Here is a 27154-nt window from a genome sequence, read left to right as displayed (position 1 = left end):
AGTTAAAAAAAAAAAGTAAATGTCCACATGTGAGGCTCCATAAACAGGAAGCGAGATGCAGCCTTGTGTCTAGAAGCGGGCCAGGGCCAGGGCCTGTCCATGGAGAGAAGGTATTGGAAACAGAGGTACCTGTACCTGCTTACCATGTTTCTTGTTCAACGATGGCTTGCCTGCAATGGATAGCAGACAGAATCCAGCTTGTGTTTAACTATTAAAAAGGTGAGCCAGGTACATCGTACATGACTGTGATCTCAGCACTCTGGAAGGCTGAGGCAGGATTTGGGAACATTGAGCCCAGCCTGAGTAACTCATAAAAAAGACAAACGTTTATCTCTACTACCAACACATAAGAGAGAAACAGAGAGACAGAGACAGAGACAGACAGACAGAGAGAGAAAGAGAGACAGCAACAGTGACACAGAAAGAGACCAATAGAGAGAAAGAGACAGAGAGGAGCAGAGACAGAGACAGAGACAGAGAGACAGTGAGGGACAGAGACACAAGGGAAGAGAAGGAAGAGGGGAGGGAGGAGGGAAGGAGAGCACCAGTGTGCAAATGTGTGTTAATCTAGATCTCGCATTGTTGGGAAAGCAGAACCACGTGATGCATGACGTTCTGAGGCAGAGTAGGTGGCCTCACAGATGAACATTTGCCAGTTGTCATCCTGTGTCTTGCTGCTTCTTGGTGACACTTTCTCCCTTCTGCCTCTTCTCTATCTTTGAAGTTTTTGATTCAGAAGGTCACTCACCCACCTTTAACTCCTCCATGGTTACGGCTGAAACCTGGCTCACGTGATTTTGCAAGAGAATAAATGAAGACATCAGGGTCTTTGATTTCCAATTCAGCAGCAAGGCCCTTAATAGCAGACTCTCATCACTGTTTGTGGGCGGCACATGTCATAAAGCACCTTGGGGTTTCAGCTTTCTGTCTTCCGGTCCTCCAGGGAAGTGTCACTCAGACTGGGACCTCTGTGCACATACAGCACCTTTCAAGAGCTCCGTTACCTCCTGGCCGGGCCCTCCCAACCTCTGGGTGAAAGCAGGCAGGAGATTAAGTCACGGACATCCGGATGCATCTGCTGAATTATCCAGGGGACCACAGGGAAACAGACAACCCGTGTGGGCCATCCTAACAATGACAAACGGCTAACAAAGGGCCGCGAGTCTCTGCACCGAGCTGCCTCTGTGAACTCAGCTCCTTATCAATGCAGCTCGGGAAGATGTTGCTCTGTCCCAGAGGTTACACCATTATCTGAAAGATTCGGTAACAGTTCATAGCTCCTTAAAGGCATTCTGCTCTCTCTAAACTCTTCCTTTGGCTGATATTTTAAGAGCTGCCTCTATAGTTTGGATGTGTAGACTACTGATGTTCAACAGCTGTGCAAGGGTCACTCACGTACCATACTATGGCCTTTCTGTTGAAGCCCTTGTCATCCAGAAATAAAATCTCATTTCTTAGGAGGAAAATGAAAGTTCAAGGCTTTTTCCCCCTCATTATGTTGAGAGCCGCTTCTCACCACAGCAGATTGGATCAAAATCTCCCAAAGGGGCCCACGGACAAAGGGAAATGATCTGAAGCTTCCTGGTGGAAGCAGGTCACATTATTCTCCCTTTCTCTTCTCTCCTGTGGACACCTCCGCAGGAGGCGAGCCTTCAGAAAGGCCACACTAAGGGGCTGCACCTGGGCTTCTGCAGCCCAGGAAGCAGGAATCGAACTGGTAACCGCCATCAGCACCCTGGCATTTGTAAACTGCTCCCTCTTGAGTGTTTAAAAGCATTTTTTGGTCAGTTGAGGGCAAAGGAAATGCCCTTTTCTGTGCTGGGAGAAAGTGAGTTCACGACTTCAATTGCTTCCCCTGTAGTGGTTAGCTGATTTCTGAGAACTTTTTGAGCCACAAGGGCTTGGACACTGAGGCATCATATGGGGAGGCTGGCAAATCCCAACATCAGAGAGCTAGTATCACTCTGGGGGCAGCCACAGGGCCCCGGCTCTTTAGGGGCATCCGTCAAACTCAGAATCCAGATTCTAGAGGCAGAGTAACATTAGATGCCAACTGTGGCGTATTACAGAACAAAGTGGTTTTTATTTAAATTATGTCTGATACCTGATACTGATGTCCACCCTAACATTAAACTTGCTGCCCAAGTGGAACTCATTTGTTGTCATTTGAGATGTACTTGAAAAAGTACATTTGAGATGTACTTCACCTCAGCCTTTGTAATAATTCTAGCCTTTGTAGAGCCCAAAGCCCAAGGCCAGATAGATGTCCAGCTCATCAGCATTCATGAGAGAGGCTGTAACCTTTCTGGTGAAGAAGTACTACTTTTTATTTTTGTCATGCTTTTAGATAAGCATCCTAAAAGGTAGCAGTGATGGTCTGGTCTGATCTGGAGGTAAGGGTTGCCCCCAAAGAATGAGGAAACAAGACTGGTATGGATTCAGTTGTGGTCCCCCTCACCCAAATGCAAATGCTGAATCCCTAACCTTCAGTGTAATCCTATTTGAAGGTAAGGCCGGGAGGTAATAAAGGTTCCTCCTGTAAATCTCACAGTTGACAGTTTATTCATAATACTTAACTAGATTCTGCTAGGTCTATTCATAATACTCAAAGCTAGATGAGTAAACCAGCTCTACCTAGGAAGGTTACAAGGTTTCAGCTTCTGGACCAGTTCATAGTCTGGGACCCAAGGACTCAACGCCCCTTCTCCTTAAAATTCTCTTAAGAAATTAAAACAGCAGTTATATGTCTTCTCCTGAGGAGCATCTCCATGTCAGCTGCCTGTGAAGATAGATCTTTTACAAATAAGGGAGGAAAACTAATGGAGGGAGAGGAGAAATGGAAGAGGAAAGGATAAAAAAAAAAAGAAGTGTAATATACATGTGCACCTCCCCAAGAGGAATATAGTCATTGTGCACTACAAACATATAGGAATAAAAACTTAAAAATACAAAATGAGAGCACAGCGGTGTTTTTTAGTAGTTGTGATTTTACAACCTACCTAGCTGTATTTGGAAACTGGTTTTGTTTTTTGTTTTTGTTTTGTTTTTACTGGGAATTGAACTCAGGACCTCACGCTTGCCAGGCAGGCACTGTGCACTGAGCTATATCCCTGGTCATCCTAACTGTATTTGGGGAGGTGGGAAGGTAAAGGCTTAACTGTGGGAGATGGAAAGATCCCAGGCTTCCTGGAGATCCTTGTCAGTGCCGGGGGACTTTATGTTCCAGTTCTTCTCTTTTGGGCTCTCTCTGTTTCTTAAATTCCTCCCTCTCTACCACTATTTATAATAATTACACTTGTAGGCATTCAGCCTTTGCTCCCCTTGACATAACTGATTAATAACTCAAGCCCTCAGAATGATAGAAATGTGTGACTTTGTTCATTGCCTTTTGTGGGATGAAGGGAAACAGGATTCTCTCTAGAAAATGAACAGACTATTACCATAAATATCCCTGGCAGACCTTGGCATTCTTTGTTCATTAACGATAAATACATGCTGGACATTCAATAATTCATAGGACTGTTTAGCTGCTTATTTTGATCTTGAATAACAAAAGTGAATGGCACACTGTTGAGCTTTTTCTTCTCAGTTCCTAGAATTTATCTAAAATTTGGAGAGCAACTCAATATTGCACCATGATGCATTCTACTACAGTGAGTCCATAATACTCATAATACTCCATAATACTGGAGGACTTTTAAGAATCATACCAAGTCCTTATACTCCATTCGGTTTTCCTCATACTTTTCAAATGAAGTGGTGATGGTAGGGAGCCAGTTGTAGGGTCCACAGATTCGGCAATACAGAAGAAACCAATGGGGAAATGCCTACTGCCCCCTGCTGGTAAAAATCAGTCAATACTCCTGATCACTGGGTGTAGCTCTCAAAGACCTCTTTTAAAACGTTGGATTGAAACCAGGTGTTAGTTTCAAAATGACTTTAAGGAAATTTCAGTGTTCACCTTTTTAAAAATGAAGCTAAACAGTAAATGTCCACTTGGTTTTTCTCTAATTATACTCCCCCTCCTCCATCTTCTAAAGTGTTCTTTCCAATCAAGGAGATCATTATATCATTTAAAATCTAGGGTGTTCTAGAGTGTTGACCTATCTTAGGTACCAATGTCCCTTTTGTGATGATAAATACACGAATAAAACTTTCCTCCAACTATTCTTCTGAGACTGAATCTAGCAAGTAATTACATCAGAGACACTGTGCTAACACTTGGAATCCCACATTGTAGTGCAAATCTCAGCTCTGGCGCTTAGCTATATGATATAGGCAAGCCATCTATTCGCTTAGACTTTGTGAAAATATAATAATAATGATAACAAGAATAGCCGGACACACAAGTTTGTTATGAGGATTAAGTGAGATTAATTCAGTGAAAGTGTTTTCTCTGAAAGCAGCACACTTGGAAGGTATTACAACCAAAGAGTAGGTAAGCATGTAGTTGCCCATTTAACTATATTAGGCAGATATTTGGAGTCAAACACCCTGGAGCATAGTAAAAATTAAACATTAAACTTTAGATCCTTATCATTGATATTAGCATTATTACTATCGTTTAATATTTAATTCTTACTGTGCTGTAGGGGACCAGACTCTGCAGAGTAAATTTAGGCATTCATTGACTTCATGAATCCCAAGGTAAAGTACACACACAGTGAGAGCATAAACGTACTAGAAAAACCACTCCGTGGCGTAGTCTTAGAATGTGCTTTCTTCAGTAGCATGGATACCCCTTTTAAATGCGTCAAGGGGGGAGGCTCCTTGAAATTTCATTCCTTTGGATGAAAACATTGTATGTTGAAGGCTTGTTTGCAGAGTGTGATTTTTGATCTAAGTTTTTTTGCTAAAAAAATTGTATATATTGAAAAGAGAATCTCAACTAAAAAGCTGAATCCTTAGAAATTCATCAAAATTGCCTAGCTTCTATGGCCCAACAATTCTTTAACTCTTTTCCATCAATGTTTATACTTTTTCTGTTGGATTTACTTAGAATCCTTTGTTTTTAATCCAATTTTGAGTATTACTGTCTCTGCTTAGTATGTAAACAAAATTTTGGAATTTTATTTTATTTATATTTTGTGTGTATCTTTTTGAGACAAGGTCTCACTATGCAATTCAGGCTGGCCTTGAGCTCACTTTTCAGCCCAGATTGGTCTTGAACTTGCAACAATCTTCATACCTCAGCCTCCCCAGTGCTGGGATTACAGGTGTGGGATTATGACACATCTGGCTCCATTTGGAATTTTTAAAAAGCCAAAGAGTATCATCCCAATGTATTCATTTCTGTTTCTGTGTGTTTGGAAAGAAGAAAAGATTGTATATCTTATTTTGTGTTTATTTGGTTCCCAGCAGGTTTTCCTTTGCTCACATCTCACACCGAGCATATTTAATTTAGCAAATTGATTCACTTGCACGTTAAACACTGCAGAGAACCACTGAAAAAACGAAGTCACAATCAGGGTGAGCAGAAAAAGCCTTTCAGAAATGTGAGGCCATTTCAGATATTACATTCATTCTGCGTTTTTGAGTTAACGACAGTGGTAGAGAAGCTGACTTCATATATATGTACAAAGAATGAAATATTTCTGTCCATGTTAAGAGAAAGCTATCAAACACAAGTTCTTGCTGACTCGGGTCAGCAAGAGTGAATGTACCCCTTGTTTTAAAAGAGGGCACTCATTAAACCTGGACCTGTGAGTCTGTCCTGACTGTGCTCACTTGCGTAACACTGCTGCCGTCTTTCTGGGAGGACATGAGCCTTTTTAACAGGAATGAGAAACAAAGAGAACATCAGGGAGCAGACTATGATCGTGACTCTTGATGGGAACCAGCCTACTAAAGCCCTGAAGAGAATGAGCTCTGCCGCCTCCCTGGCCGGGGAGTAATTCTGATTCGTAGGACCAGCAAGGCAACATGGTGCACAAACTCCTGGTCTACTGGTGTCCGCCATGATGGTACCAATGGATACCATGGGTCTGCCCGGCCATCAGCTGAGCTCACTGCTTCTGTGTCCTCTCTGACTCCAGCCCAACCACTTCTACATGGCTTGTTATGGTCCCAGCTGAATTCTATTTCTTCCCTGTCTTTTGCAGTTATAAGAATCAAAACCTGGAACATCTCTTCCTTTTCATCATGACTGCTCCTCAGTCATTTTTGCTGACTGCTACCGAGTTGCCCAATTCTACTGATTTAATGAGTCTGTTTCTCCCAGCAATATATAGCTATGCATGACCACATACTTATAGTTTTAGAATAGGAAATTTCTTTAAAAATATTTTCTATTTATATTAATTTATTAAGCAGTTTCTTTGCATTTTAATACATTTTTCTAATGTCAAATACTATCCAACAGATATTAGTCATGTAAACATCATACTTTTAATGTACGTGAGAAAGTGATAAACTCTATTAGTATTGTCTACCTTTTGAATGCTACTAAATTTTTACATGAGTTTATATATAAGTTCATTAACTGTTCTTAACAAATAAATGTGACTGAATCTCTGACACATGTTTGAATTTTATAATTTAACATTTCAAACAAGAGAAATAGTTTTTTGACTACTGTTTCCATGAAGATTCCATTTATCTTAGAAATGATTAATATAGGATGACTATAAATAGGTATGTTTAAATAGAATAGTTAAACATTTTCTGTTTGGTTTTTTGCTGCTGAGTTCATTTGACTTTACAATGTGGCGAAAGAACTGTATCAATATCTTCAACCTGGAATATCTTTAATAAAAATTTTCCTCCATTTTCAGGAAGGAACAGTTACTTACTCAGAAGGCTTGCAGATTAGTCATTTCTTAAGAAGCTAGATCATTCAGTACTGTGTCAGAGCCAAATGTCCAAGGTCAGCTAAATGCTATGGCATGTTCTGTTTGATGGCCCTAGGCAGAAAGCCACAGCATTCTCACTATTAATATCTCCTGACCTTTTGACTTACAAATAGAAGCATCCTCATGGCCATTTTTCTGTAATCTCTGAAAACCTAAGGATGTAGGGCCTGACATAAGAAATATTTGATTTTTTTTTTTTAGTTTTTATTAATCCTGGGCTTTTATGGTTTGCTTATTCATTTCACAAAATTTTCTTAAGCAACAGTTATATGCAAATTACCATGCCAGCCTTTGGGGAAACAAAGATGAATCAGCCAAATGCATCCTCAAGGAGTTTATAATCTAACTAGGGAAAAGACATACGACAAAACACGACAAAGCAGGATAGAGTAAAAAGCAAGAAGCAACGTAAGAGGAGCACAAGCAAGAAGGAGGTTCAGAAAAAAGGGGTACTGGATGGGGGGGTGACAGAGGAATGTGAAGTGGTGACTAATTTTTCAAGGAGCTGACACTCGAACTTGCCTTCAAAGGGTAGAATTTAAATATGTAGAGAGGAAATACAAGTTCAGACCATTCAGACTGAGGGAAAAGCATGATTAAGGGCATGGATATCAGAAAATATGGGGAAGGAAATAAAAATTTTAAGTAATTGAGTTTGAAAACAGGATATGAGAATAGATGAATCATGGAAATCAAAATTGAAACATTAGTTCAAGGGCAAACATACAGGTTGCTAATGCCAAATGATAGAACGTCCCCTCTATTTTCTAGACAGTGGGCCACTGAGAAGATGCCACATCCAACTGGTGTCTCAGAGGTGTGCTGGACTAATTTGTAAAGGGGGGGTGCCTAGAAATGAAAATATCAACTGCCTGGGCATGTTCTTTAATGGTCCAGCAAAAGAGAGCCTGGGTTTTCCAGAACAAAGCCTGAACAAGGATAAAAAGTGATAATCTACTTGGTAAGTGTGAAATCAGGCCAAGAAGGCTAAGGAGAAAGGGAAGACAGGACGGAAGGGTAAGAAGAATGCAAAGCGGTGACTCGGAGAACAGACCTCTCCTTGTGACAGTCCAGGACAGGGAGGCACAAGAGTCACTCAGCAGTCTGCACCTTTGGCCTGTGGGACTTCTTAGAATGGACTAGCAGGACACACTGTGCCCCAGGAACTCTCTGGGAGGAAGCAAGGAGAAGTTTGTATTACTAGCCAGCTCCCAGAGCATTTCTTGTGGGTCAAGATTTGTCCCAGTAAGAATTAAGTCCCTCATGTGTCCAAGTGATATCATAGGGTCACTCCGACTACTCGGGTGCCAGACCTCACAATCTGATGGACAGTGTTTTATCCATGTGTAAAAGTTATGGTTCTCACTGGCTTGGCTCTCAGTGTGTGTGTGTGTGTGTGTGTGTTTACCCTCACTCATCATGCAAGGACAGGATACATTCTGAGAAATGCATTGTCAGGTGATTTTTGTCAAAGTGGGAACATCAGAGGCTGTAGTTACACAAGCTACATGGTATATGCGTCAGTCGCATGATGTGGCCTCTTGATGCATTCAAGAATCAAAAATGTATGAGGTTGCCGTTGGGCTGACATAGACTTCTATTTAGCAAAGAAACCTTTTATAAGTCAAAGAAGTTCACTGTAAAATTATGGCAAAAATATAGCATGGTACATATGTAAGGCAGTAACATAGCTATTTTAATTATGAAGTGCAACATACCATGCATAATCATATGTACTATACTTTTATATGACAGGATAGGTTTATTTAATATATAGTTTAGGTTATAATAACACGTAGTACATATTATCTCACTATAAACACATGACCAATGAACTGTGCTATGATGTTATGATGGCTTCAACATCACTAGATGACAGAAATTTTTCAGCTTCATTATAATCCTATGAGGCCACTGTTGCACAGACCATCAGTCTTGCAGAAATGTCATGTGCCACTTGACTTACGTGAGAGGCAAGGAGTCAGAGGGATTTCAAGATGATGAATGGTGAGTCCTAGGCAGTGCTGCTGTGCTGAGCAGGACAGGAGCTGAGTAGCCGAGGGTCCTGGCAGTGGACAGTTACTGTGGCATTGAAGGAGGGGCCCAAGCGTTGTGCTGGGGGCAGTGACTCAATGGAAAAGAAGAAGCATTCAAACCGCTGTCAAAGGATCATTTTTTTGGCACCTTGGGCTAAGCTCTTCTCGTTATTTAGAAAGTTACTAACTCAGCTACTATGCAGAAATATCCTCAAGCCAAGGGTTCTCGTTCTTACACTTGAGAGAAAGACAGATTTTGGATATCACATTTCTTTCATTCCAGTTCTGTGACTTTTCATCATAAAGTTCTAGCGTATGTGGGCCAGTCTTTGTAAGAAGGGCTCAGAACTGTTTGATATCGGCATTATTGAGTAACATCTATCATCTGGAGATGGGCTATAAACATGAGTCTAGACTTGACAGGCCATACACAGCCTGCTTGTTTGGAATGCAAAGAAAATAAAGTCATGCAAGGAGCCCTCTGCCCTTAAGAAAGAATTCTCAACTCCAAATCACTCTTTAATAGCAAGCTAAAATGCAATAGTTTATCCTTGAAACTGAAAAAAAAGAGGAGACCTATCTCACATATATGTATGTGTCTGTGTGTTTTATCTATCTAAAGTTAATACTAGCCAAATTTTCCTATTTTTTTCTGGGATTTTTTTCCCTTGTAATCTAAAACAGACTTGGTACACTGGAAAAAGAATTAGAATTGTGGTCAAATATTCGGGCTTCAAGTCGATTCTCACTCTGTGTGAAGCAAATAGTCAGTAACAGCTCACTTTGAAACTCAGTCTCTTCGACTGTAAACTGAGAATGATGCTCACCCCACCAACCTCAGGGATTGCTCTAAGAATGAAATAAGACGGAGCTCTGAGAATTAGGGAAAGTCAGGGCACAGACAGGACACGACCACGAAGACAGGATCCAGGAAAAAGAAGGCAATTGTCCAAAGCCCTGCCATCATGTAAAAAAATGCCCCAACCACACTGTACCCGGTGGGATGAAACTGACCCTAAAGGTGTCAATAATTTTCGATGCTTTTTCAGGAGACACAGTGTATCAGCCAGCCATAGTGTCTCACTGCTGGGACAAAACACCCAACACCAGCAATCTAAGGGAGGCATGGTTTGTTTTGGCTCAAGGTTTCAGAGATTTCAGCCCACTGTCAGCTGGCTCCAGGACAGAAAGGTCACAATGGCAAGGACAATGGGAGGGTGGGGATGGGGCAAAGTTGCTCTCTTTATGGTGGCCAGGAAACAGCAAGAAGAAGAATGCAAAGAGTCAGAGGCCAGGGGCCAGATGTAGTCGGACTACATCTCCATGGCCCTCCCAGACACACCTAGGAGCTAATCAATTTACAGTCAGAGGAAGCCATCATGCTTAGTGTGTCCTGCGTCTTGCAAAGGCTAACCCACTAGCTGCAGAGATCCCACAGTGCTTTAAAGAACTGTCTACTGTCACTTGCTCTGGCTCGACTTTGATTTCAAGTTTTCATTCAGCCACTTATTATATGAATGACTTTGCACTTTTTAAACTCATCCGAACTTCAGTTTACTCATCAATACATTGTGAACTGTATGACTTTATGGTAAGATTATGAAAAATTATAGAACTATTTAGAAATAATACTTTGAATACTAACATAATGCTTAGTTGTAAGTTACAGTTATTGACTAATAAGTGTCAGTGACAGTTATTTACTATTATTGTTATTTTTAGTGTGATATAATAGAAAGAATAATAGATTTGAAATCAGACAATCGTGCATTTAAATTAGACCTGTCACTTACAAGCACTATAACTTGGAGCAATTTAAGAAAACATTTAGAAGTTGAATTTTAAGGCAGTGGCAAATGATTCAGAATGTAGTTGTGAAAAATTCCAGAGGTTTCTGAGGTGGGTTGAATGGAACCTCCCATATCCTAAACCCAGAACATGAACATGATCTTATTTGGGGAAAGGGTCTTTGCAGATATAATTAATTCTGGATCCTTGGAGATCATCCTGGATTATCTGAGTGGGTCTGACACTCAATAACAAGTGTTGTTCTGGGAGACCAGGAAGTAAAAAAGAAGATCCTGTGACCACCGAAGGGCAGAGACTGGAGTGACACAAGCACCAGCCAAGAAAAGTCTGGAGTCACCAGCAACAGGAGGAGGCAAAGAAAGATTTCCTGCAGAGCCTTCAAAGGGAGCTTGGCCTGCTCTCACCGTGATTTCAGTCGTCTAGACCCCAGACTTGTCTGAGAATAAAGTTCTATTGTTTTAAGCCACCAGGTTGATGGGAATCTGTTCCAGAAGCCCTAGGAAACTCAAGTAGTATTCAGTGCAGTGTGCTTGATACAATGCTAGAGAGGGGAACAAGTGACACAGAAGGTCCTTACCTAATCTCAGCAGCTCCTCCATGAGCAAATCCCTGCAAGGCCCACAGGTGGCCACCTGAGAGCCAGGGCCAAGCTGCTGCCAGTGCACTTAGCCTCTGTCCAGGCTAAGACAGAAACGCCTGACCTTGGTATGGTTAACACTACACGCTACCACAGGACATTGACATCAGGGTGTCACCACTTCGTAATAGCACAGATCCAGTCTCTGTTTGCACTGCAGTTTGTTCCCCTGAAACTCTCACTGCCCCAGAGGTTTAGAATGTAAAAATAACACCCACAAATCTCTGTTCAAAGGAACACATAATACACTTAAAGGTGCTTCTTGTAACAATAGCCTGTCTCTTCCTGAGGGCTATAAAAATTCAGGGAGCAACTTTACCCAGTTGTGGAAGATAAAAGAAAAGCAGGCAGTTAGACCAAAGCAGGCAGCAGCCTGTCTGGGGTGAAAACATGCCTACTTGCTAAAAGAAATCACTGTGAAGCCGCAGGTGTGGGTGCGCGTTAACAGCCTCTGAAGCCCGTATTTCAAGCTTAGCTTCCTGAGAAAGCAGGACTTTTGACACACTCCCCCAGAGGCTGTGTGTCAGGGGTGATGCTGTTGTAGCCAAGTCGCTGTCTGTGCTAATGTCCGAAATTTCACACTGTGGATCAGATGGACCAAACAAGCAGAGATTATTTTTCTCTTACGTTTCTGTAATGAACCTTGAGTCCTTATGGAATATCATTCTGTAAGGCAGTAATAATAGCAAACCCTACATGGAGACTGCTTGAGTGCCAGACCCTGTTCTAGGCTCTGAAGATACATTAACCAGTTAATTCTGTCCAAGCTGGGAGCGAGTACCACCAGGATCCCCATTTCACAGATGAGCAACCAGTGACCGAGATGGAAGTTCTATGCTCAAGGCCACATTGCTAGCAAATGGAGTCAATTCCAACTCTGTCATTTGACTGAAAAGTTTCTATTCTCTGCCACTATGCTAAAGTGAAAGAAATAAAATTAAATTTATAAATTAATATCTGACCAGGTCTGATGCGTATATCTGTAATCCCAGCATTTGGGAGGCCGAGGCAGGAAGTTCACTGTAAGTTCAATGCCAACCTGCACCACATAGTGAGACTCTGCCTCAAAAAACCACAAACCACAAACCAAACCAAAACAAAAAGTATTTATCTACCTCAGATTTAGACTATCTTTTATTAATTTATTTGGTGTTTGCTTTTTTTTTTTTTTTTTGTGCTTTTTAACACAAGGTCTCTGTCTCTAGTTCAGACTGGTCTTGACCTCACTGAGTAGCTCAGGCTGGCCTCAGACTCACAGTGATCCTCCTGCTTCAGCCTCCCGAACACCGTGATTCCAGCTGCCCACCACCACCACACCTTTTTTAGAAGAAGCCAATTTGTTTTTTTTTAAATTTTATTTAAAGAGAAAAAAAAAACAGAAAAAAGGTACAAGTAATACAGAATTTCAAAAAAAATAAACAGTAAGAAATCACTAGTTAATAGATTACATATTGTCATCTTAGAAATAGTTGTTCAAGTTACAAAATTAAAGCATACAAAGTAAACATTCAAACAGTGAGACAGCAAACAGTTCTGTTCAATGATCCAACAAAAACTCAGTAATATCGTTATCTATCTTATACACTTAAATATACATGCAGTTATATTCTTTTTTTAAATAATTTCTTTTTCTTTTTCTTTTTTATCGGTACCAGGGATCAAACTCACAACCGCCTGCTTGCAAGGCAGGTGCTTATGCCACTGAGCTAAATCCCCAGCCCCTATATTCTTTAGAGCACTTTCGAAGAAGCCAATTTCTTCTAAGTAAACTTGCATTTATGGGAGGGGACCTCTGGTGGCCATGTCATCCCTAGGCATGGGCCAGACAGGCTGCCAAGACCATAGCTGGCACGCTCTGTGGTGCGTCCTCTGCTGGTCTCTTCACCTGGCTGGTCTCTGGCGCTGCCCCTGTCTCGCAGCTTGTGTTCCTGTGCTGTGACAGAGGGGTCATGAGCATCTCCTGCAGCCTCCTGGGGCTGAGGACCCTGTGGAAGATGAATGTCACACTCCATTTCCACCACCCCTTCCTTATCTTTGACTCTGAATTCCTCAACAAGCAGAGCTGGCTGCTAGTCTTCCCACCCACCAGACATGTGGGATTCCCTTCCCCGCCCGCCCTTGCTCCCACTCCTGAGGAGGGCAAAGGACACAGTTGCCCTTTCCCATCTTCCGCCTTTCCAGCTCCCATTTCCAGCCCACTGCTGGACCTGCTCCAGAGGAGCTTGGTCAGTGCTCACACTTACAACTCTGATGTGTAAAACAACACATCTCTCTCTTATTTTCTATTCAGTATCCTGGTTTGTCCCATTTCTACTCAGTAGCAGGGAAAGTGTTGAAAAGTTGAACCTTTATCTCTTCTGCTTTCAGGAAAGTGTCTTTCAGATTAATGTATGGGGCATGGTGGTAAATAGTCAATCAATTCAAACTTTCACACACCGCTGTGGATTTTTCCAAACTCCCCTGAAGGACCCTCTGGTCTCTCCTCTTCCTTTCCAAGGTGGCAGTGAGGGAGCAGGAAGAACTCTGATTTTGCAGCTACCAGACCTTTTGCTGATCTAGTCCCATCTCTAGTCCCATCTCTGCCGCTTTGCACCAAAGGGTGGCAAATCGTGTTTAACCTTTAGTGTATGACACTGGGGCCCACTGCTTGGCTCCAGGGCAAACTGCAGTTTGTCCGGGAAACCTCCATCTTTGGTGGCTTCCTGGTCTTGTTCCTAGGTCCCTGGGCTGCAATCGTTCTATGGAAATCTATGTGCTATGGCTTGAGCAGAACCCTGAGCTCTCCTACATACAACTTGGAGGTATCGAGGCCAGTGTTACACAAAAACTATTCTGTCCCTTGACAAATGGTAAGGAAGACTATTCACACCTATTACAATAAAGGTCTTATCTATTTGAAAAGGAGAGAGACAGAGGCTGGGCCAAACTCTGAATACAACAAAGACAGCTACAACTGCCTAGCTAGCTAGCAAGCAGAATGAAGCAGTCAGTGGACGGAAAGTTAGTCAGAGAAGTCACTTGGGATCCAGAGATGATACCCTGGAGAAGCAGGGTCAGAGGGCAATCCACTTTCCAGGCCCCCAATGTCCCTCTTAGACAGAAGCTTTCTTTCTCTCAATTACTTCTTCCTATTAAAAAACAAAAGATAGAGGGATTCTTGCTAAGCTGGCCTGATGTTGCTAAAGGCAGGCAGGGATGAGGAACTTGATTAGATATCTAACACGGGAGACGACTTAGCAACATTCTTTGCTAAAATGGGCTGGACAGGACACAGACAGATGGAAATCAAAGTCACATCCTGGTCAGGAAGTGAAATGTCTCTGTCTCAAGTCAGTCTTCCTAGACATCTCCATCACCCGAACTTTCTCAGGCTCTTGCCCCCAAACCATCTGCAGTTTCTATCATCTTCCTGTTCTTCACCCTTTGGCTGGGCCTGGAGGATCCGAGGTGTTGGATGCCTTTCCAGAGACCTGAACGACATCCTCATCCTGCTTGAATTCTCTCCAACTCAATCTCCGCTTCCTCTCACAGAGAAAGGTTTACGGCGTCTTCCTGTCCCAGGGAAACCTTTCTTAAATATTCTCTCCTCTCCGTACTATCTTTACAGGGAAACTCTGATCCAAGTTGGCTTTTAGTATGTGTAAGAGAGATGTGAAAATAAAAAATAATTAGTTTTGCTGTCTCAGTAAAGGCTAGTTTTCAATACCACTGTTTTGTTTGGGACTTCAGTCCCATTTGGAAAGTCAAAAGTAAGCATTGATATTTTCTTTTTCTTTATGTTTCAAAATCTTGACCATATCTGACAATAGACACCTCTAACTGGATGGGGACCATCATACAAAGGGAGCGTAAAAACCAAAAGTGTATTAGAATATTTTGAAGTTACATTCTTTCCATCCCCAATCCTATTGCCAATAGGAGTTTACTGAGTCCACACTGCGTCTCTCCTCCCCATTTGCTTTGCAGAGATATGAATATGCGTGCCCCCCGGGATCTGGAAGGCTTTGGAAAATTCAGTTCCAACCCTCTTTATGCTTTCTTTCCTACTTTATTATGTAGCAAAGGAGGCAAAAGAATTACATTTCCAACCAGGTATGGTGACCCACGCCTATAATCCCAGCACTAGAGAGACCGAGGCAAGAAGATTTTGCCAGGAGTTGGAGCTCAGACTGGGTTATATAATGAGTTCAAAGCCAGCTCGAACTACATAAAGAGACTTGTCTCAAAAAACCAACCCAATCTCCCCCCAAAGAACTGCATTTCCCATAATTCTAGTTAAGATACCATTTGTGACCTACATTATAACCCACCACCACTCTGTCCCAGTGAGAGCTGTAGATGAAGTGAGTACCTCCAGGTAGTGGCAGAGGCTCACAGTGGAACCTCTTTCCATACATGAGGGGACAAGCACTGGACTGTCCCTGGGGCAGCTCTGGAAGCGTGCCTGCATTTAGTCCCTAGTATAACTAAATAGTTCTTCTGAATGTGTTACTTGACTGATCTTTTTTCAATCATATGTCTTGTAAAGCCTATTCTAAGATTTTATGAATTAATACTGTTTAATTTATCCTTTTCCGCTTAGATTGACTCCAGGAAGGCTACTGTCTGCAATTCAGGGCCAAGGCAGACGCACTCTCTCCATCTCCCCCATCCTCCTCCCCTCCCAACATAGAGCATAAGAGTATGTACAGGGTTCTCACAAGTTACCATATGGAATATGGTAACTTTCTTTACAAAATGGGGTGGTTCTCTGTCTTAGTGAAAGCTTTCTTGTTTTTAAATGTAAGATATCTGGAGCGGGGGGTGTAGTTCAGTGGTGGAGAGAACACTTAGCATGTACAAGGCCTTGGTTTCCATCTCTAGCACCCCAAATAATAACAGTTAATAAATAAATAAATAATAAAAAATAAATACTAGGTATTGACCTGAGGTATTCTTTGCCTAAAGGAAAAATTTACTAAGAGGATTTTAAGAGCTATGAGTGCTCTGAGAGCTGGCAAACTCAGGAGACAGGGAAGTATCCCCATTTTCCTCTTTTATCTATCTCTATGCACCTCTTCCTGAGTTTATATTTATTTAAGCTTTATCCACAAGTACAGACTATTTCTCACTGCCAATTCCAAGTTCTTAAAAGACTGAGCCTAGAGGGAATCAAGTTGTTCACTCTAATCCAATACATCATGGCTACAGAGCTGCATAAAATTAAAATATGGCTGTGAAGTAGAGAAGAGTACTCAGAAAATTAAGATACGGTGACATACACTCCAGATTACCAGAACCCCAGAGATCTAAGTCTAGAGAAGCTATCAGAGCCCAAAACTTCCTAGGGCTAAATAATACTCGAGTGGTAGTTAGGTATCTATGATACAGTACAATATATTTTTGAATTGACCAAACATGTCTAAAGCTTTCATAACACTTTTGGGAAACCTATGGGTAGAGAATTTTGCTAAATAGTTAGAGACCTGCAACTTTGCTTAAGGATTATGACAGCCACCATCCTGACTTTCTAACAGTTTTGCCCATTCACACTACTTTCTCCAATATTTGTACTACTGAGTCCATGTGAGGACAGCTTGTCTGGGAAGAAGTCTGAACCCAAGAGAGAGACACTGTAAGATGTACTACTCTGATTTTACGTTTCCAGAAGTTGTAATGAAGATCTCAGATTTGCCATTTGGCTACACTCATATATTTAGACCCTGTAAGAGGGCACCAGAAATTTCAAGTCAAGCACCTAACCAATTTTACTCAAGTAATGTTTTCATCAGACAACTCGGTAATGGTAGTGTTCAGGCTCTCAACAGGTCTAGCATTTAAATGGTGTTTAGAATTCCTCAATGAAGCTAAGAACCGTGCTGTAAAAACACTATAGAGTTCAACCATGCACAGAACAAAATGGAACACTTCCTACTGTCTCAGAATTTTGCGGAAAGCTCCCAAATAAGTATTAAGTATTCACACAAAATTTTTAAAAGTTTTAATAAGACATGGCAAAATCAATCCAACAGTTGTCGTGTCATCCAGACTATATAAGCCTAGAAAATTTAAAATAGATTCTTTGAAAGGAGTCTTTTCTTCTATTTTAGAATTCAAAGATCTTTCTCTAAGAGACCTATTACTAGGGGCAGGTAAGTCTGCTTATTGGATGGTTGGCCTTCTATGAGTATTTGAAGTCCAACTTCTGCTTCCCAATATAGAAAACTTGCTATCCTGGAGACTCCACTACTGTTAAACAACAAGAGCCTGCATAAAGTAAAAATTTAGTTGTTTGTTTTGATCCAAATAAAAACAGCTAGGGTGCAAAAACCAAAGGCAAACCAAAAATTACTGATTTAAAACCAAAACGGAAAGTAAAAGACAATTTTTCTGAAGGCAGCTGCTAAGGATGGCCTAGGACCTCATTTTGAGTTGGAGGATGGACTAGACTTCACTGAGTTATACCCCCAACCCTAGGACATATTTGAAGGAAAACTAAAAACTAAGATTGATGTGAAAAAAAAACAAATGAAAAATCATCACAAATGAGTGGACCTGAGAATGTTGTATGATAATATGTCAGAAACACTGTATTTTCTTTTCTTTGTAAAAATGGATTCTGAAGCTAGAAGATGAAGCCATTTTAATGAAATCTTTCATTCTGAGAACTGTAACAGTCCCCCCCATGTCACTTTCAGGAGTTTCATTACTCAGCTTCAACAGTGGTCTGAAAACAGTAAGTGAAACATTCCTGAAACAAACAATTCTTAATTTTATTTCAAAATTGTATTTCATTTCTTTTTTTTTTAATCGATACCGGGGATCGAACTCACGACCGCCTGCTTGCAAGGCAGGTGCTTATGTCACTGAGCTAAATCCCCAGCCCCTGTATTTCATTTCTGAATGGCATAAAGAAGTCTCACATCTTTCCACTGCATCCCACATAGAATACGAATTGTCCCTCTGTCCTGTATATCTGTTGTAAGTGCTACTTAGTTGGTTGTAACTTAGGTCCCATGCCAGATAATCAGACTATCATCAAGAGTGCAGTGTCTAAGTCCAGTGACCCTCATGTCACTTAGCAAATGGCCCCAAAGCAAAAGAGCAGTGACACAGCCATTCAGACAGTGCTCAGAAGATACCTTTTTTTAAGAAAAAAATTTATTTTATTTTAAAGAGACTAAAACCAAGCAAAATAAAACAGTATAAAGCCAATCAATATACAGCAGTGTAAGTGACACAGGACTTCAAAAACAATAGGAAATCAACAATGGTTACCATAATGCCTCTGTCTTCAAAATAGCTGCCCATACCTTCAGACACAGTAAAAATCAAACAAAGCAGAAACAGAATAGAACAAATGAAAACAAAATAATGAATGCAATAAAGGACTTCAAAACAAGACAATAGCAAATCCAAAAAGGGTACCATAATATATCTTATCTTTGAAACAGCTGCCCATGCCATCAGATATAAAATTAAATCAAACAAAATAAAACAGAATAGAACCCAACCCAACAAAACAATGAAAATGATACAGGAATTCAAAACAAAATAATAGGGAATTAGCAATGGCTATCACCTTCAGAAGGAGATTCCCCCATAGGTGCTATGTTGCATGTTATCCTCTGAAAAAGATGATCAGGCTTTTAGAGCTGCAAAATTGGGAAACACTAAACACTACAAGTATTAAATTTTATTTCACCTCAATAGCTACCAGAGCAGCCTCTGTTTCCCTGAATCAGCCGGCCACTTACTGGGGCAGGAGGGAGTGGGCCTCTTACTCGGAAACCTTTATGGGAAGCAGACATAGTTGTGGCTTCAGCCTCTGACAGACACCTAACATTTACAAAGCACCTGGCAGGCTTCACTAATGCTGCTGCAGGTGCAGACTTCGGTCAACCAACAAGGCAGAAGCAATTTATTCCTAGTGTATACAGACTGGCTTGTGGCTTCCATTAAGCCACTCAGTCTCTCTGAGCTGCAGTCTCCTCATCTGTGAAGTAACCACATTACATAAACTGTCTGGATACCCTTGCCAGTCTGAGATTCAGTGATCTTGCCTTCCTAGCAAGCAGCTGATCCAAAGCCACCTCTCTGGCATTGAGCAGACAAGCCGATGGCTGATGTGTGAGTAGCCCAGACAAAGCAATAAGAAAATGACTTTTCAGAATATCCTCTGCGTTATGCATGCAATTTAGTTGCTAAAAAAAGGCAGAGTATTTTCATGGCCTGGTGTGAGTCCAAACTTGACATAGTTGCACACAAAACATCTGGCTATTTTAAAGTGCTAAGAAGTTTAGTGACAAGCGCTCTTCCGTTTCCACTTTTTTAGAATTATTGGACTTTGGAGAGGAGGTGGGAACTGAAGGAATCCTTTCAAGGGCTTCTTCTGACATTGGCACACAGATAATTCCCAAGCACAAAGAAGGGATTTTTTTAAAATCATGTAATTTTCCAGGAACAGGAAATTCACCGCAAAACATTTCCCGTTGTTCTGAGGTAGCCACAACACTCCAACACTCCAGGGCCCATGCTGAGAAAGTCATATATAGATCCTTGTGTTTTAGCCAGAATTCCTTGACATATTGTTCATTGAAAACATACTCACATCTCTAAATTTCCTACACACATGTAGGAAATTTAAATGCAAATATCTTCCTATATATGTACACTAGAAGCAAGTTTATATAACAAGGTTTGCCAAAAATATGTAGTGCAAAATGGATCTTGTAGTTACCTTACTAATGGGATACAATAGACAACCAGGGTCATATGGCACTGCAGTATGCCAGGCCAAGTTGCACGTGCATGCTAATAATTTGTGAATAATATGCAAGTTTTATTTCTGCAACGTTTGAGGAGGTTACTACTGCGATGTCCGTCAGATGGACCACAGAGCTCAAGGGGCAGAAGCGACACTGGGTAGAACAAAGGATCAATGTGCCGAGAGTGAGGCATGAGTAACAGCAAACAGAACAGAAAGGTGTTTATCGGAACAAGGGAGAACTTTGCCTTTTGTGTTCACACTTTCTTCATTGCGGAGACCCAGTACCCCACACCCACGACTTAAAGGAGGACAGCTTTATTCGGGCTCATGTTTGTGTCCCGAGTGCCTGGCTCCAAGGTAGAAATGGTAAGGTGAGAGGCCAGAGGAAAGCTGCTCATGTCACGACGGCCAGAAAGAGAAAGTGAAGGGAGGAACCAGCACAGGAGACAGGTGTTCCGGGTCACCCCATGGTGACCCACCTTTTCCAGCCAGACCCTATCCCCCACCTGCAAAGTCAGCTGTAGTGCTTCACAGCCAGTCACTTCTAACAGCCCCACCTGTGAACAGTTGAGGTCTTCCGGGAACATTCTCCATCCTATCACCTTTATAGAGGAGAAAGTCAGATTAATACAACATTTTATTCAACAGCAGCAAAGTAATAAAACACAGTGTGAGCTGTTACACCAGAGAAGTGATTGTTTTATAATTATTGTTGACTTGTTAATTTTCAATTTCTTCCAGGTTGCTGACAAAAATCCTCACACTTTCAAATATGCTATAAACACAGAAAAAGGTGAGAACCATCATTATGAGAAAGCATTTGGGTTTGATTCTGACTTTCCTCCAGTGCCCAAATATCAGCACTCCTTATCCTCCTGTATATCTCGTGGGGATGCTCTGCCAGCCCAGGGTGTGCTGATCTTGTAGGGGTCATGGGTGAAGGTTCTGCTGGAAGGGACTGAATGTTCACTGGAGGAGTGGACACTGATGATACCTATCATTCTGGGAAAAGAAGTCCCAGGTTGGAAAAAGAGACAAATGGGGGAGGAAATATTCATCACTCTGGGACTTAACCTGAGGTCTCCACCAAGTGGTAGAGGGGGAAGACTTTCTCTGGTGGACATAGAAACCATGAGTTGAATCTTGCAAACCAGGTCCTTTGTTTTGATGTGACCCTTGATGTGTATTTCCCTTTTATGTTCCCAAAGTTTTGGTGCCAAAAAATTTTATAAGTTCCACTCTGATCACAGCCACACTGTGTGGTTTGTGCAGAGATAGTTGAGCTTATCATTGGACCTAAGTATTATTAGAGAAGTTTCCCACAAGCATCATGGAAATAAAAGCATTCTAGTAAGTATGAAATCCCCAACAAAAGGACCCTGAGAGTAAGTGTCCACCGTGATGCTCAGCTGGCCCCTCAAGGTGCAGATTCAGCCTTCATTGCTAAGTCCGATAGGTAAGCTTTTGTTTTATCATGAAGGTCTTGCCACACCCCACAGTGTGCACGCACATACACAGGAGGGTACGGGGTGGCTTGGCACATTTGCCACTGTAAAAAGTTCAGGCTAAATCTGAAATCTTATCACCATGATGATTAAAAATCCTCCATGTTATAATTCCAATTGCTGAAGAAACTTGTTCACATTATACTTTGACAGTTATTTGTGGATCTTGAATTTAGTACATGCATCTAGAAGTGAAAATTATGTTTAATCTGCACTTAAATTAAAAAGAATATTTAATAGGGGTAAATCCTGATGTCTAATTCAAAAGTATTGAAATTTGCAGCTTAAATATTTTGGTCTGCAATGTTGCTCATGGGGAAAAACCCTGTAAATCCTAAAACTGAGTAGAGTTCAATCCTAGTAGGATTTTTTTTTTATTATGAAGACAAACTGAGAAGTGAAAGTGAAACACAGAAATGAGATGAGAGATTTAAAATTCACTTAAAAAAAGAAAACCAACCTGAGTGACCCAAACTCACACCACATCCACTTGTCTATAAAGAGAATCCGCTAACGCACTTAGACAAATAGGCTCAAGCAGAACTGAAGCTTCTAGAAAACCACAGACTCTCATGTATGTCCATAAACTTTTCTACCCCCAACAAGTCTAAAACAATCTTCCTGCCAGCAGCAATCAGCTGTATCACAGTATTTTAATCTTCATCATCCTCGATATTTATCTTATGTGACTAAATATAATCTCTAACTAGAGGATAGGTTGATAATAAAAATATGTATGATACAGGTCTGTATATTAGTAATTACCTCATAACTAGTATTTATTCTAACAGAAGAAATGAAGTGTTTCCTCCCTCTCCTCTACATCAAAACTATCCCTGTTATGTTTTAAAAATTATAATTTGAGGGCCTAAAATATTTTAAAATCATAAAGAAATCAAAATGTACAAATTCTAATTATCAATACTCAAAATCAAAAACCATTGTAAATATTATTAATAATATAACGGCACCCTAAGTCAGGTATTGATATTGTTTTTTGGTTTGTTTGAGACAGGTTCTCACTATGTAGTGCAGGCTGGCCTGCAATCCTCCTGCCTCAGCCTTCTAAGTGTTGAGATTACAAGCATTCACCACCACACCTGGCTTGACATTGTTGCTGTGTATTGAGATTAGTTTTCCTACTACTAATAAGATGATTTACCTGGATGTTGTAGTATACACCTGTAATCTCAGCAATTCTGAGAGGTTGAGGCAATAGAATCAAACCCTGCCTGGGCAATTTGGCAAGCTAGAGAGATCCCTTCTCAACCAAAAAGTTAAGCTCTTGATACATGGCTTAGACTTGGGACCTGGGTTAAACCCTCAGTACTGAAAAAAAAATTAATAATAAATTCATTTAAGGTCCCCAATGAGCCATGGCACATATTTTAAAGATGATGGCCATGGCAGGACCACGAGACAGATGACCTCAGCTGGGAGGAACAGGAAATGAACTAGTGGTTGTAGCTGCACCAGCATGAAGTTCCACCAGCCAAGCGAGCTACAGAGCTCATGTGTGCTGATTGATGTCAGCAGGGGTGGAGCAAGCCAGCCCCATCCCGCGCCTGTCAACTTCCTCTTTCAGACTGCGTGAGGACAGTGGCATCATTCTTATTCCAGCTCGTGTTCAGGTATTATTTATGGTATTTTTTTCTTTCTCTTCTGGAAGCATAAATGGCATATCCATCAATAGGGTGGATGAATGGCCTAGTAAACAGACATTTAAGGACTAAAAATCATTTGTTGTTACAGCTGGAAGGAATTGAGTCCAACAGCCCTACTCTTCAAAAGAGAAAACTGCAGTGTGGAGAGGTTAAGTCCCTGGCCCAAGGTCATGGAGTTATTAAGTGTTGGAGCTGGGACTAGAATTACATCTTCCACTCCTGGGCTGGTCTCCACGGTGAAGGCTGCTGGACTTCACACTGGTGTATGGAGGAAAAGTGATGTAAGGATAGGAAGAAAAAAAGCTTTGATCTCCCAAATGGCTCAGAACTTCTTTTTGAAATGTGACTTTTGTTGGCATGACTGGGAACACTGGCTAGCAAGTCTCTGTTGTCTGACCTGCTCCACATAAACCAAGGGACAAGAGGATTCTGGCTGCCTGTGGGTCGCTGTCAGGGCAGGCAGCAGGATCGTCTGTGTGAGGCTCAGCTACTACCAACTGCACACATGCCCAGGGCCAGGATTCAGAATTTCTGACCACTGGTGAGTCTCAAGGGCCAACAGTAGGGCCTAGTCTGCTCCTGGAAGTCCCTACAGCCCTGGGCATTAAGTCTGTAGCTGATAGATTGAGAGAGATCTGGATGGGACTTCTAGAAGAAAAGACCAGCATGCACCTAATGTGACACAGGTCTCAGGCAGTGATGTGTCAAGTGGTAGAGATTTCAGTATTTAACAAATATGACTTTATCAGCTCATACAGCATTCCAGAAATCATCCCTGCATGAGGCAGTTTTAAATGAAAAAATCTTAATGAGACAGATGTATACTGCAGCAAAGAAATGTCACCTGAAGTTAGATGTGCTCAGAAGACTTATGGTCCAGGATGAACTGCAGTGTGCAGGTTCCAAATCTGCCCCAATCTTTTGCTTGCAGATATTTTATACCCTCCTTTCCTCTCTCTCACCACCCCATCCACCCTATCAACACACACACACACACACACACACACACACACACACACGGCAAACATCACCAGCAGTTTTGCAAAGGAAGGTAAAGGAAGACCCAGGACTCTGGGTTTATGTGAGTCCCTTCACCCTTTTCCCCTCAAGACAAGCTAAGTGAGCCTAGTGATCATTTTTCATCTAGTCAAGACCAAGCAATGAAGTCCAAGGGCATTATCTGATGAAATGTGCTTCGGTTAGATTTGCTAGACTAATCCTTTGGATCTGCCTAGAACTTGCCCAGTTACTGAATTTTCTTTCATTCAGCTTTTGTACTTAGCACTCAAGAGGAAAATATTAATATAGTGGGGGCAAACAAGGTCACTCTGTTCTGAGTGCTATAGACAGATAGTGGAATCTAACCCCAGAGAGGTACTTGTTTTTCAGCCTTGTAGGATCAGTATTAGGCAAGAATATCCAAAAACATCTTTTACAGTGAGGCCAGCAAGATCACAGAAGGCACTACCCAGTTTGCTGAGCGCAAGCTGTGTCCTAATCAAGTTTTCTTATACTCAGAACTATAGAAACATTTTCAAAGGTATTATTCTCGGCAGGTTTCCAGTAATTCTACATTTCTAGACTTATCCAAATGGCTTCTGAAATATTTGCTGTTTGTTGAAAGCAGCTTTCAGGATGAGGTAATTAAAAGAAACCTATCAATTTGAGATTTTTTTTTCCATGAGTAAATAATGTTGACATACTGTTCAAATAAACCCACAATTTACTGCAATCTGTTTTTAGACAAACCCTCCACTTTAACCTCCAAATGGGAAAAACGAAGAGACTTTCCTCTTCTCATTTAATCAAGAACATATGTTCAAAGATAATACCGGAGGCTTATTCTGGGAAGCATTCTGCTCTCCCTCTGACAGCCACGCAGTGAGCTCACAAGGCTGCCTCCACACATAATGAAAGCAAACGCCACCATAAATCTCCCGCGCAGCGGAGGTCACTTCAGAAAAATCACCCACTGCTCAAATAAGCACCGGCTATGCTGAGGCGCACAGAGGGGGAAAAGCCAGCTGTGATAAACACCAGCAGGTATACAAGGAGCTGAAGCCGGCCCAGGCACCTAGGAGAGACAGGAGCCGGGGAGGAAGCAGCTGTGTACCTGCGTGTGTTTACACACTGCATCGTCAGCCCAGGGTGTTCCGAGCAACCACACCAGGGACTGGTTCCTTCCTTTTAGAAGGAGACTTTGGGAGGCACAATTTTTACAAAACCTATGAGTGTGCATTGTGGCAGGAGGCCAACCCTGTTCTCAAAATTAGGTTCTAAAAACATCTGGGGGCTTTGAGATCTGAGAAAGAGAGAGAGAGAGAGAGAGAGAGACAGACAGACAGACAGACAGAGATAGAGAAAGAGAGGGGGGAGAGGGAGAAGAAGAGGGAGAGGGAGAGGGAGAGAGGGAGAGAGAGAGAGAGAGAGAGAGAGAGAGAGAGAGAGAGAGAGAGAGAGACTCAGAATTCAGTACATAATTTTTCATTTCATTTCCAGACTATGAGTCATAAATAAAACGGGCACGGAAATCCTGATCACCAGACTCTGCTGACCTGAGTCTGGGTTTACTAACACCTGAAGTACATTTCATGGGAATTAGCTTTAAATATCAACCTGATCATGAAGCTTGAAAAGCTTTTCTCCCATCTCAGGAAACCAGGAATCCTCCGGAACCTGGAATGGAGTTTTCTAACAGCAAAGGCTTACTGAAGCATAAAAGAAATTATGGAGATTCCCCTGACAGGCATAAGGATGTGTTCATGGTAGGTTGGCGCAGGTTACCACTACTATCCTCTTAAGCACCAAATTATGGACTATTAGGCCACTGCTTCAAGGCTGCCACAATGTGAAACCTTGACAAATTCCCAAATAAAAGCCGTAAAACCAATCATTCTTTAAACCTGCGTGAGTGACATCAGGAAAATTACAGCAGTGTGGCAGGTCACTGTGAAATAAAGCTGCCATAAAGAAGCTTATGTTGCTGTCATGGAGAAGGCAATTAGAAGGTTACTTGCTCTCGGGTCTAAGATTGGTTCTTGTTCTTCCTACAGTTCCCTGCCTTTCACCTCCCTGCTGCAAAATGGATCAATCTATAATAAGTAGTAGTTATATATCATAAGGCAGCAATTCCTTTTAGTTGTCCCACTATAAAAAAGCATCCAGATTTAGAACTTGACGGGAACCAGGATCGCCTGCCCCCCAGAGCCCGCAGAAAGTCTGTGTGTGTCATTCAGCCTGCATGGAGCCTGGGTGTTTTAAAAGCTTTCATTTGAAGGGGATAAAAAACCTGGGCGTTAAGCAATTTGGCTGTGGATGTTTAATGCATCAGCCACGCTACAGAATTGGAGGCCCCTATTAGGAACTGAAAACTTACACTCTCTGTAGGCAAGGCGTAAGTAAATATAGGATCGTAAGCAGAAATCAGCTAAAACCTGCAGAAATGCCATTAGAAGGACTAATGACATTTTCAGAAGTAGCCTTAAATAAATGCTACTGTATCATTTACAGGTGTGTAAAACAAGCCCAGTTCTTAATTGGCAGAGGCCAAGCCTCCCTGTGTTCAGGTAAAGGCACTATTTCTTGAAGAGAATATCCTAGTAGAGACTAGGCAAAAACAATGGCTCCGAATGGTTGAGATTTACACCAGGGCACGTAACTTCTTTGGGGAATGGAATCCAGCCTCCTGGTCTCTAATTTCTATTCTAAATTCTTGTGAATAAGCAAGGTACCCTAGAATTGTCTAATCCTAATCCTCACAACCTGTAAATAGCTTTGTATAGCAAAAGGGACTTTGTGGGTAGGAACAAGCGCAGGAATTTGATGCAGGGAGATTATCCCAGATTATCTAGGTGGCCCAGGTCTTTGGAAGTAAAAGAGGGAGCAGGAGAGTGAGTGTGAGAA

General features: G+C 41.7%; 1 long non-coding RNA gene across 1 annotated transcript; it reads left to right on the top strand.

Moving 5' to 3' along the window:
- The first annotated feature begins 23083 nt into the window (after nucleotides 1–23083).
- On the top strand, nucleotides 23084–23569 carry LOC134470389 (uncharacterized). The gene is made up of 2 exons (XR_010039241.1): nucleotides 23084–23218; nucleotides 23340–23569. It is a non-coding gene; the product is annotated as an uncharacterized LOC134470389 (long non-coding RNA).
- Nucleotides 23570–27154: the final 3585 nt, after the last annotated feature.

Source organism: Cavia porcellus, unplaced genomic scaffold (genome assembly GCF_034190915.1).
Source record: "Cavia porcellus strain 051 isolate PalLab524CR breed Dunkin Hartley unplaced genomic scaffold, mCavPor4.1 scaffold_14, whole genome shotgun sequence".
NCBI lineage: Eukaryota > Metazoa > Chordata > Mammalia > Rodentia > Caviidae > Cavia > Cavia porcellus.
Note: the sequence above shows the minus strand (reverse complement) of the source record. Positions and strands in the feature narration are given on the sequence as shown.